This window comes from Lactuca virosa, chromosome 6 (genome assembly GCF_052849685.1).
Source record: "Lactuca virosa cultivar CGN04683 chromosome 6, Lactuca_virosa_CGN04683_v6, whole genome shotgun sequence".
Classification (NCBI taxonomy): Eukaryota; Viridiplantae; Streptophyta; class Magnoliopsida; order Asterales; family Asteraceae; genus Lactuca; species Lactuca virosa.
This window is the reverse complement of record NC_136431.1, coordinates 36,920,555-36,938,021: the sequence shown is the minus strand read 5'-3', so window position 1 is coordinate 36,938,021 and position 17,467 is coordinate 36,920,555.

Sequence of the window (17,467 nt, the reverse complement as noted above, 5' to 3'; positions counted from 1 at the left end):
TGAATCAAACAAGATGACTTTAAGATAATATTAGGTATGTCCTAGAATGAATGTATCAAGGGTTTCTTTGAACTATTACAAGATGTAGTTGGATTAATATTATAATTTTTTTTACTCATCTTAACCTAATTACTTTAAGCCAATTTCGTGTAAAGCATTATATGATTGTTTTTTATTAAAAAAAACACCTCCAAACTAAACAATAAACGAATAAGCGATCGGAGGTTCTAATTAGATCACATGACAAATCATAAGTTGCATTTATTTTATAAACTATATTAAATTTCAAAAGCCATATAGTTTGTAATCTTAAAGGTAACCCCAATCATAACAAAAGAAAACAGGAAAATAGCAACTTTTTAATCCCAAATTCCCCAATCACACTAAATTATAAAATAACATGTATTTTTTTTTTAATATTATACTTTTTACTTTTGTAATATGTAATTAGTTTTTTTTCTTAATTTCTAAAATATTTTATGTAATGACGATCTATTAAAATAAAAGTGTTAAAGCTTGTTAGTACAATATAAATCTAAACTATATTCAATATCATTCTTATTTTAAAGTTGTGGGATAAACTAGTTGATTTGTGTGAAAATATATTTTATGGATAATAACTTATAAGGGTAAGAATCATTCTTTTTGTTTAAATTTAGTTACTTTCTTTTTATATATTATTTACCATTAAACTTGTTTTGTATTTAAAAAATACAATTATGACCGTCTATTATAAGTATAGCTGGTTTGAGGTTTGAGACGACTTTGACATCTCTAACATTATGTTACTTCCATAAATCCATAATAGTCATGAGATAAACAACATCCTAGAACTTTTGCAAAGAGTAGTGATCCGTATTTGATTTCATTTTTCCCAAGCTTGAAACTCAAAAAATAATAATAATAATAATAACTACAGATAACAACATGTCAATATTCCACCAATACACACTTTGATTGTCAACATGCCTCCTAATTTTTACCTTCACCTTTTGAACTCTCTTATGCCATTCCATGTATTCAACACATTAAAATAATAAACTACAAGCTTAGTGAGATACAAGGTTTGACTAAAAATGGCGTAGCTTAACAATTTAAACTTTATGAACTAGGACAATTTACGACACGTTGTCAATGCTTACAAAAGCTATACTTGCTTTACCCTTAAGAAGTTTGTGGTGTTGAACGACCTACATTGCCATTAAAAGTGAAAGAGGGGGTATGGTTGTAGGAAGTAAAGAAGAATCCAACCCTCCCACGTCTGACTCTAATCTCTACATTGTAATTGTTAAAGAAAAGGAAGTTGGTATCCTTTATAAAAAGAAGAGAAGTCACCCTTTTTTGAGTTTGTGCTTTTTACATTGTAGAACTTTAGTTTCCGAAATCATTGATGCTGTTTTTCCTTTTACTTTTTACATTTTTATTTATCTTTACATAGAAAATATATCTAGTACTTTTATTTATTTATTTAAAAGGGCACCTCACAACTTCCTCTTGCTCGACACTCATCCTACCGGACCCATGACCACAACCTCTCCCATCGAAACTCATTGTTGGGTCCTCTAGACCTATTTGAAGGATTAATGTGAGAATTCCATGTTGGGTCAAGTTTTTGTCAACGAGTAACATTAAGAAAACCTACTTGACAAGAAATCCATGCTCAATTGTTGGTGATTTTAGTTTCATCAATATTTTAGTGTAGTCAAGATTATATATGAGACAAACTGAGTACCTTTTGGTTATATTAGAGACAGAAGTTGTGAAGTACATACATGGATAACTTAACAGGACTCGGAAAGTTTGGGAGCATTGCCCCCGGAGTCTTGGGGCAACACCTCTAACAAGGTCGAAGGGGTAAAGCCCTGGGCGGGGGTCCCTAAGATTCACGCCCTATTAGGGAGGAGGGAAGTCCATGGTCAATTGTTGGTGATTTTAGTTTCATCAATATTTTAGTGCAGTCAAGATTATATACGAGACAAGTCGAGTACCTTTTGGTTATATTAGAGACAGAAGGTGTGAATGCATACACGAATAACTTAACAGGGCTCGGGAAGTCTGGGGGCATTGCCCCCGGAGTCTAAGGGCAACACCTCTAACAAGGTCCAAGGGGTAAAGCCCTTGACGGGGTCCCTGAGATTCACGCCCCATTAGGGAGGATGGAGTCCTTCCCTTCCAACCCTACTGCCAAATCAGCGTCATATCAGTTTTCCTCTATCTTTTCTTTTTCAACCCTCTCAACCCACAACACATGGAAACCCTATATTCCCAACCCACTTAACTCATTTAATTTTTAATTTTAAAATAAACATATATATATATATATATATATATATATGTGTGTGTGTGTGTGTGTGTGTGTGTGTGTGGAGAGAGAGTATGAAAAAAAAACTCAAATAAAATAAATGCAATGGAATACATTATTAATGTGTTTACCAACCTGCTCAACAATCAATATTTCATTAACCCTCTCAATTCATCGTCAACGGTATCACATCTCTTTGGTACCGTTGGTACCTATCCTCAAACCACATATGATACCCTTCTCTTTTAAAAGGACGTCGTTTTTCCTACTAATTATCGACTTATACATATAAAAATGAACAAATTACTGAAATAGTCCCTGTGGTTTGGCTAAAATTGCGCGTTTGGTCCCTATGTTTTGTTTTGCACTCGGACCATCCCCACGTTTTCTTTTTATTACCCGCCTGGTCACTGGGTCCGTTAGTCGTCAATTCCAAACGTTAAGTCCCTCACGTGCTTCGCACATGAGGGGTATTTTCCTCATTTTATACATAGCGCCTAAATGCAATGCCAATCGTTTCTTCATTCCGATCATTTTCCGATCACCTCCCTCTCACACACACTCTCTCTCTCTCACTTAATCTGTAACTCATCAAAATCGAGTAGAAACCCTAACTCCTCAAAATTTTGCAAGAATCATCGAAGCAACAATGGTGGGTTGGAGGATTAGAGCAAACATGGAAGAAATAGACGTTGAAAACCATTACGGTAACCGCTTAATTTCAAAAGTTAAATTTATCACTTACAAATTTCAAGCTAATAAGTTGAAGCTTTCTCTTTTACAGCTGGTCATCCAACTATCTTCTCCATCAGATTATTCTATGGTGGAGAGTTTACGAAGTTTCCTGGAAGGAGGTACGTCAAGGGAAAAAGAAAGATACGTTGATCTATTGGACATTGATGAGTTTTGTGTGCACGATATTGATGAGATGATGGAGACCCTAGGCTGTGTTGAGGAGGGTAAGTTGCTTTATTACCACTTCAAAAGACCCTTTTCAGATTTGGACTTTGGGTTGTTTGCATTGGCTAGTGACAGTGACATTAACCATTTGGGTACATACGTGGGTCAACATAAACTGATTGAAGTTTATGTTGAACATGGTAAAACAATGTTGCATACATATACAATGTCATCTACCCCTAGTAAAGTTAGGATAGAAGAAATCGTTGATCAACCTTCGTGTAGTAGAAGGCTTTTTTTGAAATGGAAGGAAACTGAAACAGGGGATTGTATTGGATCAAGTAAACCAAATGTTGTGCCAACAAAAGAAACTGAAAGTGCCCAAATTGATGCCCAATGTGAAACACAAGGTATATGTGATGAATTTGATGAATTTCTAAATGAAGAAACTGGAGGGATTACTCATGAAAGTGACAATAGAGATGATGCTGATGATAGTGGTGATAGTGGTGATAGTGATGATAGTGAGTTCTTAGTAGACTTAGATAACCTCCTAGATGAACATGAGATAGACATGAATGAGTTTTTGTTAAATATTGATGAAGATATAGAGTGGGTGGGTGATCTTGGAGGGTCAAATGTCAAGGAAACAGAAACAAGGGGAATTGATGATATTGAGGTTGTAAACAATGAGGTATTCTTATATGAGTCATCATCTGATGAAGGTGGGAGCAACAAGAGAAGAAAGTCAATTAAGGCAATCCGAAGGGCAATGGAAAACAGTGAAGCAAGAGTTAGTGATTCATTCTATGTGTACCAAAAATTCACCTCATCTGAAGAATTGAAAAATGCAATAAGACAACATGCTGTGGAGACAAGGAGGGAACGAGACTTCATAAAAAATGACAAAAACAGAGTGAGAGCTATTTGTAAAGGTACTATCCCAGACCTTGGTCAACAGAAGCATTGAATCAAGTAAGGGGCGATTATGCAGGGCAATATACTACACTACGAGACTATGTTCAAGAACTTCGCACTCGAAACCCAGGGACAACAGTTAAGATAGAGGTCGAAAGTGAGCCAAACCCATCTTCTGAGACTAGAACTTTCAAACGGATCTACATCTGTCTAGGGCCATTAAAGAAAGGTTTTCTAGCTGGTAAAAGAGATTATCTTGGTATGGATGGGACTTTTATGAAAGGGCCTTATCCTGGAATGATACTCACAGCAGTGGTAAGATGTAAACACATATCTTGTGTCATTTTATTCCATTTTATTTAAATTACTAACTCCTTCACTATGTTTAGGGTCTTGATGGAAATAACTGTACATATCCTTTAGCATATGCTGTCGTGGAGGCTGAGAATATAAACTCATGGACTTGGTTCTTAAGGTGCTTAGGTGATGACATTGATTTGCAAGCTAATTCCAACTTTACCTTTATATCTGACAGACAGACGGTAAGTAATTTCAATGGACTTGGTTCTTATTGTACAATGTATACATTACATCTAATGTTGTTTACTTTTTGTACAGGGCTTGTTGCAAGCAATTGGTACATTGTATCTATGTGCAGAACACAGGTTTTGTCTGCGACACATTCATGAAAACATGAAGAAAATGTGGAGGGGAAAGGTGTTCCAAGACATGTTGTGGAACTGTACAAGTACAACAACAATACAAGAATTCAACCATGCTATGGAAGAGTTAAGAAAGCTAAACAATGACTGCTACGAATGGGTCAAAGCTATTCCACCTTAACATTGGTCTAGGGCACACTTCACAGGTTTGTTTTATTTTGTTGGGTTAATTGTTACCAAATGATTCACTTTCTTACATAATTTTTTATTTATATTGTAGGGAGGGCTCATTGTGATGGGCTTCTGAATAACTTGTGTGAGACCATAAATAATCAAATTAAGAAAGCACGCGACCAACCAATTATCACATGCCTTGAGTACATTAGAGAGTACCTTATGTTAAGGATTGTTAGTGTCCAAAAGGTAATTGATAAGGCTGTTGGACCATTAACTCCAACTGCAACAAGTGTGCTTGAAAAAAACAAATCTGATGCAGCTCAATGTGTGGGTAAGTTCTGTGGGAATGGAAAATATCAGGTGAGTGGTCCATGGATGGACCAATGTGTGGTAGACATGGCTCAGCACACATGTTCTTGTAGAAAATGGGAACTCACTGGTATACCCTGTAAACATGCCCTTGTTGCTATATGGGACATGCGAAAATATAAGCAGAATGTTGGCGTACCTGAAGAATGGGTTCATGCTACTTACTGGTTAAAAACTTGGAAGGAAATGTATTCTTTCAAGATTGAACCAATTAATGGAAGAAGAATGTGGGAAAAGTTTCCATGTCCAACCACTTTGCTTCCTCTTAATCATCATGTCCCCATTGGAAGACCAAGGAAGAAAAGAAGGAAATCAGCTGTTGAATTAGAAGATATGGTGAAGGGTGGTAGGGCATCAAGGAAGGACAAGAGTGTGACATGTTCAAAATGCAAAAAGCTTGGTCATAATAAAAGAAGCTGCAAAGGTCAAAGTGCATGTGATACTAGTTCAAGCAAGAAAGGGAAAGCTGGGAATAAAGCTAAAAGTGTAGGTGATGGTAGTTCAATCAAGAAAGGGAAGGATGGGAAGAAAGGTCAAAGTGCAGGTGATGGTAGTTCAAGCAAGAAAGGGAATGTTGGGAAGAAAGCTCAAAGTGTAGGTGGTGGTAGGCAAAGTGGAACTCAAAGTGCATGTAATGGAATTTCAAGCAGGACAAGGAAGGCTGGGAAGAAAGGGAAGAGTATTGCTTAAGTTATGATTGTGTTTTTATATTTTGTGTCTGTGTTATGAACCAATTATGGTGTTATGATCTTTTGTGTTTTTTATATTTGTCATTATGTTTTGTGTCTGTGTTATGAACAATTATGGTATGACTTTTGGGACCTGTTGTCTATATATGGTATGACTTTTAATGTATCTCTATTTTCAATTATGGTATGAACAATTAGTGCTATAATCTGTTGCTATGTTTTTGTTTTAATTCAATTTCATTTTATCCAATTCTATTCAATTATTCAATTCATTCCATTCTAATTCAATACCATTCAATTCTATTCAATCATTCAATTTAATTCCATTCCAATAGAAAACCAGTTAATTGCATTCCATTACAAACCACTCAATTTCATTCCATTATAAAACAGTTAATTGCATTCCATTACAAACCACTCAATTCCATTCCATTACAAACCACTCAATTCCATTCCATTATAAAACAGTCAATTCAATTACATTCCATTACAAACCACTAAATTCCATCCCACTAGAAAACTGCCTTGATGAAACAAAAGATAAGTACATTGATAGCATAAATTAAAGCTTGTAAATTAAAATTGACACAAAAAAAACCCAACTGAACACTAATAACAGCCTCAAGGCCCTATTCTCATGTTGAAGCTCATCCAATGACTTCTGCAAATCAGGGGAGATACTTTTTTCAGTTTTTTCACCATTAAAGTTGTCCTCATCAACCCAATCTATGAAACCACATTTTGCTCCCTGCATTTTGAGTAATTTGGTGTGTGTTAAAGGTATGTGATATATAGATATACTTAAGAAGAAATTGTCCTTACCTTTCCAGTACAACAATAGAAAAGTCTTCCAGGGTTTTTCTTGGTAGTCGATCTTCGTATCACACCAACTTCACCACACTTGCAGGTTTTTTCCATTAGGGTTGATCGACACTTCAAAGAAGACGAAATGAAGGAGAAGAAGAAAGGGCGTATTCGAAAAATAGAGAGAATCGGGGTTTAGGGGTGTTCTAATAGATTTTTTATATAAAATGACGAAAATACCCCTCATGTGCGAAGCACGTGAGGGACTTAACGTTTGGAATTGACGACTAACGGACCCAGGGACCAGGTGGGTAATAAAAAGAAAACGTGGGGATGGTCCGAGTGCAAAACAAAACATAGGGACCAAACGCGCAACTTTAGCCAAACCACAGGGACTATTTCAGTAATTGGTTCTATAAAAAAAGACTTGAACGTTACAAAAGATATAGAACATACGAGAAAACTTCTTCTTCATCTCTCTACATACTTACTCTCAAACACTATCAATTGCAAGGTATTTATGTCTTTTAGAATTTGGAATATGCATGTAGTCCAATCGATTTATTCTTGAATTATCACAAATCGGATTTCATGATACCTCAAGCAACATGGTCGAAATCACAAATTTTGAAAGACGTCTTCATACACAATCTTGAATTATTCAAATGTTATTATTAATATCCGAAACCTAAATCTAACAATCACCTCCTAAATGTTTTGTACACAATGATGCTTTCTTTTAAGTGTTTTCCTCCCTAATATGAACTCTAGACTCCGGGTTATCTTTGATACATAAAATACAATTTGATCGACATACAAAGATAATATATAGCCGAACATACTCGTAAGGTCAAAAGATCAAAAGAAAGTCAAAGTTATTAGGAAGCTAAATTAGTGGTCAAAATTATTGACCGCGTCAAGTAAATCCAGCCCCACTACGTCTTACTCTGCCTGCCTCACGCCTTCGGCCTCCCTGCGTGTGACCCCACTTTTTCATTTCCTATAAAACAACGCTCCTTCCCCCATACCTTTCAATTCATTCAACCACTCATTCATTTCTCTAACGCTAACTCCTACAACTTTTGTTTTTTTGTAGAGTTTAATCTTCTTCTTTTAGATCAATGGGTGGCGTTGTTGTTCTTCATCCTCAAGACTCTTTCAACAATCATCATGATAATTTGTATTCTACTCATCAAACCATTAAAATGGTTCCTACTCATATGAAACACAATCACCCTTCTCCCACCCCTAATTTCACTGTATCCGATCGCCGGAGACAAACACCACCGAAGAAAATAGTAAGGAAGAAAGGAAGAACCATGGAGGTAGTGGCTTCTGAGAAATCGGTTAAAACAACGGAATTCTTTGCCGGATTTGCGTTTGTTGATTCACCTCCTCCGAGCTCTGTTCCTTTACCGGGTTTTTTCATGAAGAACTTCGTGGAGGCGAGGAACGATGATCCCACCACCGGTCTCCGGCGGATCCTTGGTTTGAGCCTCTCTTAGTTTCCGATTCAGGTGTTGAATACGTAACTTTAAATTCAGTTCAATTGCTCCGATTAATTTGAAGGGGAAATTGGAATTGGGTAAGTAAGCAAATGGGTTTTAGTCGATTACATAATTAGTTTCAACATAATGATTATGAGGTCTTGTTCAGATTGATAGAATTGGGAAATTGCTGATAAAGGTATTTGATCTTGAAGGATTAGGATTGGGTTTCATGTTGTAAAGGATTTTGCTATGTAATTAATCCTAATAGTGGTTTTAATGTATTTTGGTTTATTGAATAGTTGGAAGTCTAATAATTAGTTTTCCAATCATTTTACGTGTTTTTAATAAAAATAATAATAAATTACGACACTTGTCGATAATTTTAAAGTATTGATGTGTTTTTGAGATTTTCTAATACGAAATATGATTGTTTTTAATGGGAGCTTTTTTTAAAAGAGAAAGTAGAGGGATCTTTTGTCGTTTCTTGGGTTTGTTGGTTCCACGAATCCTTTTGTAAACACGTAAAATGATTGGTAAACTAATTATTTGACTTTCAAATATTCAATATAAACAAACATAAAATCACTACTAGTATTTTTTTCGCAAGTGACATTTTGAACAGCTAATTTTTTTTTTTTTTTTTTGAATGGCGAATACATTAAAGATTAGCAACAAACTAACAAAGAAGCAACGTTATAAATTACAAACATAGAAAAGAGATACACCGATCACACCAAAAAATATAACTAAAAATGAATTTATTTTCAACCCAATTGAATGCGACAATTCAATTGGAACCAACCGATCCAATCATAAATTGACCTATTAGACTGGATATCCAATTACAACTGGATTCGATCATATCAAAATTTCAAAACCCAATTGAATTGGATCATCTTGAAAATCTTAATTGATAATTGAACCGATCTAATCCAATTTTAATCCAATAAATATCCAATATTGTTAGCCAAATCCAATTTTATATTGTTAATTATTCAATAAAAACAATTTGAAGATTTGAAGTTAATGTTACTTTGTTAGTCTTATTTAGCGTAATTATGTACGGCTTATATTTAGGGGAAATCTCCAGAAAGGTCCTATAATTTTAGTCTAATTTATGAAAAAATCTCAAACTAATTTTTGTTTACAAAAAAGCACAAAATACCGGCTAAAACTTCGAAAAAACCATTTTTGCCCGGTTTCAAAGATTTAGTTGGTATTCTGTCATTTTTCGTTAGTTTGCTCAAAATATTAGGATTTTTTTGAAAATGACCCGATAACCTAAATATTGGGATTTTTCTGAAAATTAATATAGAATTAATGGATATTATTATTAATAAATCATTTATAAACATATAAATTTTTTTATTATAAACAAAGGAAATACATTTTAGCTAATTTCTAGGAATAGAATGGTCGACTATGTACTTCTCTATTGTTTGTTGACCACTTCAAAGTCCTTATGTTCTTCCTATGTATCGTTGTGAGTGTCATAGTAAGAAGTAACTTGTTAGGCGTGACCAATACAAGATTTGATAATATTTATTAATACACAATCAATAAGTGTCTACTTGCTATTAGGCATGACGCTATATGATCACATGTTATTAGAAAATATCATTACACAACGATTCTTGAACATATATATATTTTATTATGTTCTTTAACCTAATTACCACCTAACCTCCATACATTACACGGTAACAACCATCAAATTACACACATCTATCGAGAGTGAACAGTAAACTTTGAATGACAATTTAAATAGATAATCACCCTTCACTTGTTTCCATATAAACTATCATTCATGGATCACTTTTCGCATTTGATTGATGTGTGTTAGCTGATGGTTGTTAACATGTGAGATATGGATGTTGAGTGGTAGTTAGGTTAAACAATATAAGATGAACATCAACATTAAAGGAACACTAACTGAGTACATCTCACCATCATATCCACAACAATGCATAGGAGGAACGTAAAGAGTTTGAGTGGTCATCAAGCAATAGATGAGTACTTAGACAACCAATTTATTCCTAGAAATTAGCAACAAATGTATTTCCTTTTTTATAATAAAAATATTTTTTGTGTTTATGAATGATTTGTTAATAATAATATCCATTAATTCCATGGTAATTTATAGAAAAGTCCCAATATTTTGGTTATCAAGTAATTTTTGGAAAAGTCCCAAAATTTTGAGCAAACTAACGAAAAAGGACAGAATACCGGCTAAATCTGCGAAACCGCCCGAAAAGGTTTTTTTTTTCGAAGTTTTAACCGATATTCTGTGTTTTTCTGTAAACAAAATTTAGTTTGGGACTTTTTCATAAATTGACCTAAAATTTTAGGACGTTTTTGGAGATTTCCCTATATTTAGTTATCATAGTTATATTTTATTATTTGGCAGAAATAGATTAGAATCGGTTGAATAATAGATAAACAATGGACTAAACCAATAAAAAATATCCAATGGATAAAACCGATCCAATTTAATATCCAATTGGATCGGCTTGGTTCGGTTTTTTATAGCAATACTGATTTAGATTGGATTGATGACAAAATCTAACATCCAATGGATACTTAGATTGGATTGACTCCATTAAAATCCATTGATTTGAACCGCTAAACAACCCAAAAGAAGACGTCTTTGTTCGTGGTAGATAAAGAAGAAAGAGATTGATAATAGGTTTCAACGAATTTTAATAATATTAATTAGTTAATTATTTCTATATATTGTTTCTCTTATTTATTTTCAAACTTTTCTCAAATTTTGTTTTCATGTTTATTTTTATATGTTGTCTATCATTTTAAACATATTAGTAAATATCTTTAAATAATCAACTTATATTAATTTATACAAGATTTTATATATAATTTTATTTTAACATATTAGAAAATATGTTTAAATAATCAAACTTATATTTAATTTATACAAGTTCGTATATATAATTTTTAATAACGTAATTCTTACAAATTGAATCACATGTCAAAATTTAGGATTTAGGATAACAAGTTAACAATTATGCTTATGCTTAACCCATGAGACTCTAGCTTTCGTCCTTTTCCACTTGGACGTTGTTTGAAATTTCATTTTGATACTTCAAATATTTTTAGACAAAATGATTTATTGACTTATGACGATAGGAAAATAAGTTTTTAAAAAGTGTTTAAATTAGTTTTTGTAGTAGTAATCAATAAGTTTTTTTTAGAAAAGTGTTTGTTTTAACTTAAAGGTATTTAAAGGTAATATTGACTTTACAATTCAAAAAGTCATAAGGAATTTAGAAAATTTACAAATTCTAATTTCTTAATATCTCATCGAAGTTTTAAGGATAAATTGTTTTAAAAGTCGATTTCCTTTGGCCAAATATTTTTTTTGACTAATTCACTTTTCAAAAAGTCAATAATTCAATAAGTTGTTTTGAGATCAAATCCCAAACATCACACTCTCTAACTTTCAACTGTTTCCACTTAGGTGTTGTTTGTTTTTTTGAAGCCAAAATGTCTGCAGTCTGCGAACCACATCTGCAAGCCTCTGCGGCAGAAGAGGTGGACCAAATGTCTACTGTCTGCAATAAGAATATTGTTTGTTTTTAATGTCTACAGATGTTGAAATAAATTGATTTTTCAAACTTAATTTAATGTCATAAACATTAAAAATGCATTTTCAGCCAAAAAAAAAAAAAAAAAAAAAACTGTGCGGTGGCCTATGTTTTTTTTTTTTTAGGTTAAAATGAGGTCTGTGCCAGAAAGACCTCGCGCAGACATTTTTTGATCTGTGCACTCCAAAAAAACAAAAACAAACACTTTGTCTGCGCGGCGCAGACAAAAGTGGTTGCAAAGAGGCCCCTTAGTTTCCCCGATACAAGGAGTTCCTATTTTTATTTTTCGTATAAGTCAAAACCAATGTTAAGGTCTTTCGGTATACTCTCCACGCCAAGGGCCTAAAGAGCTTCCTCATCAGCAAACAACACAGCCACAAATCACCACATATGGTGTCGAGGTGGTGTGCACGAGAGAAGAAGAGAGAAAGAAGGGAAGAAGAAGACTACAAGAGAGAAAGAAGAAGAACCTTCGTCGTTGTGAAATGTGATGATGATCACAATCCATCTTGACCACGACCAGCACAAGGCACCGAGATGGTATGTGGGTAAAGATACACAGATTATCCCAGTGATACCATTAGTAATAAGCATAATACAAATTCAGGTCTTATGAACAGATAGAAATTCAATCAAAGTTGCTCAAAACTCGAAGTAAATTTGGTTTTAAGTAAATATACAACTGCCAAAGACTGTAACTCTATAATCTCCCCCAAAAATTTACCAATAACCAATTCCCAAGTATCCTAATTATAATATATAATTAACAATTAACAAACGAACAATTTGATAACAAATACCAGATGCCTATTATGGATTCAACAAACTTCTTTTTAAAAAACCAGGCAATGGAACTGAACTCGGGGGAGGTGAATCGGAGAATATACAACCTGCAAAACATTCACTCATCTTCTTCATCTGCATCGACACATTCTGCAAGTCGTGTCCCATTGATGGAGCAATCCTACTATTCTTCTGTTTTCTCCGACCACTCGTCACAACTTTGGAATCTTCTTGATCGGCAATCAAATTCTTTCCTCCGGCGATGGAAGCTACGCCGGTGAAGTCCTCACGACTATTCATATCTTTCAAAATTCTCGACGAGTTGTTCAAAACTTCACCGCGTTTCAGTATCGTAACCTGTCCCATGACAAGGTTTTTAGACGGTTGCTCCGCCACCGCCACCGCCTCCGTTTTCCTGTCATTCTTCTTACGTATTTGTGTTCGTCTCCGGCTGTCTGGAACTGTGAAATTTGGGGTTTGAGAACGGGGATTCATGAAATTAGTCTTGAATTCAATCGTTCGATGAGATCTCATTGATGTAGGCATCGGATAACTCTTGTGTAGGGAACAAATTATCAGGATGATTTCTTGAACAAGCGTGAGGATGACGAATAAAATCTACACCCATGTATCTAGCTCACAAGAGCCTGTGAATATTAAAACGAAAAGGGATGAAACAAACAGTGATTAGTGGAAAAAAGTGAGAGAGAATAAAGTCGGCTGTAAAAAGATGAGGTTACAGTGGGACAGACGATGATTTTATAGTTAAATAGAGAGGCGGTGGCCGCCTAGGACGGTGATCGGTAGGGTAGAGTTATATGTCGGCAATTCCCGGATAATTCTTGGTCAACAAGCAATGTGGAATACACGTATATATTTTCAAGATATATTTTCAAGACTAAATTGTAAAACTGATCCATATAGTTTTGATAAAAGTTGTAGTTTTACTTTAATTTTCAAAATATTAATAAAATACATCCTTATGATTTTTAAACATTTGTATTATTATTGTGTAGTTTATTTTATCTTTTTTAGTTTATTATATTTAAAAAAAATTGAAACAGGTAGTTTAAATAATTTGGACCCATCTCATCGGCCCATACCACTCCCAAGTCCTAGTGTCCCACCCCTATTTTTAATTTTGTCCTTCTTCATTCTTCTTTTGGACCCATTCACTGTCTTAAGCCCGTTGTCACCAGATATTATGTTTATATGCTTAATCTTTTTTTTTTCTAGTCCACTTTGAGAGGACAAGTTATCAAATAAATATTTTAACTACGGTTTATTTATAATGTTAATCTATATATGAGCATTTATGATCATACATATAAAATAATTAGACATTTAATAAATTATATTTATAGAAGATAAGAGTTTTTTTTTTTTAAATAGTTGGGTTAAAAGTTAGTAGTTAGTATTACGGAACTGTTCACGCCAATGTTAGAACTTAAGACCTCTAATCTAAGAGGCAAAACCTCTACCAAGTGAGCTAGTCCCACATTAGCATATAAGATAGGAGTATTAATAACTGATCAAAATAAAAAACAAAATAAAATATTTATTTAGTATTTATTAATCAAAATAAATAAAAGTATTCTTTTAAATAGATAAAAGATTTATTTGTTTAATATTAAAAAAATTAATAATATGTTTGACCAATTAATGTAATTATTTACTGTTTAAATGGGTTGAGAGATTAAAAATATGTGAAAAATTAAATATATTTCTATATTTCTCCTACGCATTATCATATTCTTCTTAAATGGTGATGTGTCTCACAAATATATTAAAATATTATTATTTTCATTAAATATGACACATGTCATCGTTTAAGATGAATATGAAGATATTTAATTTCTCAAAATATATTTATGAAATGATGGAAACAGAATGGAAACAAGTATAAAACGAAACTAATAAAGGGATTAGTAGGAAATTATGTGATCCAAAACAATTTAAGAATTATACAGACGGAAAGACTTTAATATATTAATATTTTGATAAATCCTAAAAGTCGATACACGTATGTTCGTCAAAAAATACGGCTTATATGATGCATGAGTTTCATAACAATTAAGTAACTCAAACATATAGTTGTCGTTAATAATACATTATTTATTTTATATTAGTATAATATTCTTTGTATGTGATCCTATATGTTCATCTCTCTCCCAGTCTTTCGCGTTCGCTTATGGACGTAGCTGATCATCCTGGATCGTGTGAATTATATTAAATATTATGTCTTATTTTTTGTTTTGCTTTATTACTCTGTTGTGTGGAATATGTGAATCGTTTATTGAAATGCTTAAAACCTAATAAGGATACAATTAGAGGACTCTGGTTTGTGTCTCTGATCTTCTTGAGAACAATTAAAGTTAACTCTTAACCCTCTTTTAGGATGATGATTGCTATTAATGGAAAGAATCATTATACACGGTTTAGTTGTTTAATCATACATGTTCTAGTTTAAATGGTTATGTTGTTTTGTATTTAATTATTTGTTTTGTTAAAAACACGAACAACACTTTAAGATTCTACAATATTTTTTAAACAAAGCTTTATGATGAAATCCATAGGCGTCGTTAGAACCATGTAAATGAAAGAGAATGTCAAGAATGTGCAACTTCCTTTCATTTTTAAGGACAAACCTTAAGTAATGTTACAAATCAATAAAGCGTCCACCATTTAGTTTTTCATCCTCTAACAATGAACATAGTGATTAACTAATTGTTTATGGATTTTGTTGACATCTACAAAATAAATAAAGTTCATTTTAGCAATTTCAACATCAATCATTTATAATTTAATTACTTTTGTGTTTGTAAAAAACATTATTTAATAAAGTCTAAGATCTAGATTAAAACTTGTTATTATATGCAGTTGATCATGCATAGTTGCGTACAATAATAAGCTAATTAAATAGATGAATATCATACCAATTCCACTAGAAATACAACTTTTAGATCTTTATGAACGTAACACAACTAATGTTCAACTAATATGTTTAGTCTCATCCTTGTCCCAAACTTAGGTCTGAGCAAGATATGTTAAGTTGTCCCATTTAAAATTGCAAACTCAAGTTTAGGTTTGACAATGACACAAAAATCACCTACAGATTATAATATAACTGACACTACTCGCACTACAAAAATTACAACGATATATTTCCTAAAACCTTATTTAACTAAAATATTAATCCAAAATGTTAAAACTAAATTTAAACAATTTCAAATTTACGAGTTTTAATTAATAAACGTTTTATTTTAAAAACTCAATATTTTTTTTCATTTAAGTTTTCAATAGAAAAATAACTTTTTGCATATAATCAATAACAATAATACATTAAAAAAAATAAAACTCATTTTCATTGCGAAACCAATCCTATGTTTGAGAAAGATAATCACACAACATATAAATAGTGAATTAAACCATTAAATGCTTTAATATAAGTTCTATTTAAAAAGATCGAGTTTTCGATTGTTGCCAAGAACCATCAAGAAGATCTATGCAAGCTTTGCCAAGAACCTTCAAATCATCAAGAAGATCTATGCAGGGAAAAAAACAAGAAATTCAAGAATGATAATTTAAAGTTTAAAAAGTTTATGATACAAACTATTGAAAATTTATGATTACTTCAAAGAGTTATAACTTTATAAGTAAACAAAATACGTAGCGAAAACAAAAAAAAATCTATAAAGTTTGAACAACCTTTAATAATCGACGATAACGATGATAACATTGATCAGTGGCGAGTCTAGAATACAAATACAAAAAAAAAATCTATAAAATTTGAACAACCTTTAATAATCGACGATAATGATGATAACATTGATTAGTGGCGATTCTAGAATACAAAATCATGTGATTCACTGTTAAAATGAATTTACTTGTTTAATGTTAACTTGCATTGACTATCTCTTATTAGGGGCGGATCCAAGGGGTATCCCGAGATACCCCTCAAAAAAAATTCGGTAGTGTAATTTTTTTAGAAAAAATTCATTTTATGTAGTGTATATATACGCATCTTTTCACTTATAAGCATAAACAAATAGCTAGTCTACCGGTTAAGATGCTGACTTATTGAAAAAAAGGTCTCAGGATCAATTCTCCCTCTTTACAAATCCTTTGTTTACATTTCTTTTATTTTTTCAGCTATTCTATTTTTTTTCCCAATGATTCAAGTATCAAAAGATACTTCAACTTCATGTTGATATAACAAGACCTGAAGTTAGCTAAGGATTCGATTAGAGTTTGAGTTTAATACCAAAACCAAACCGGGAAACCCAAGTACAAAATGAAAATCGAAACACCGAACCGAAGGGTTTGGGTTTGGTTCGGTTTTAAAAGTTTTAAAACCGAGGCTGTCGGTTTTGGGTTCGGTTTTAGGTCAAAAATGATCCGACCCGCCCCATACTCAGCTGTTGCGGTGATACCCTTTGCTTTGAGTCTGGCTCCGCCACCGTCTCTTATTGTATTATATCTTATGTAAATTAGGCATTTAGGATTTTGGGCTATTAAAATATAAAATAATATAAAATGCATGCTTTAGAAATATTGACTTTTATATACATTTTTTTTACCAAAAACATTAATGTAGGCCATCTCAAATATTTAAAGTATATCCTAAATTATATATCGCCAATAAACTTGTTAAAAGCTCCTACACCACCCCTTAAGTATCGCTTTGTGACTCGCTAGCTTTGGGTCGCTACACCCACAACAAGAGACTCTTCACCTTTTGACCATAAAAACCTTTTTTCTTTAAAATAAA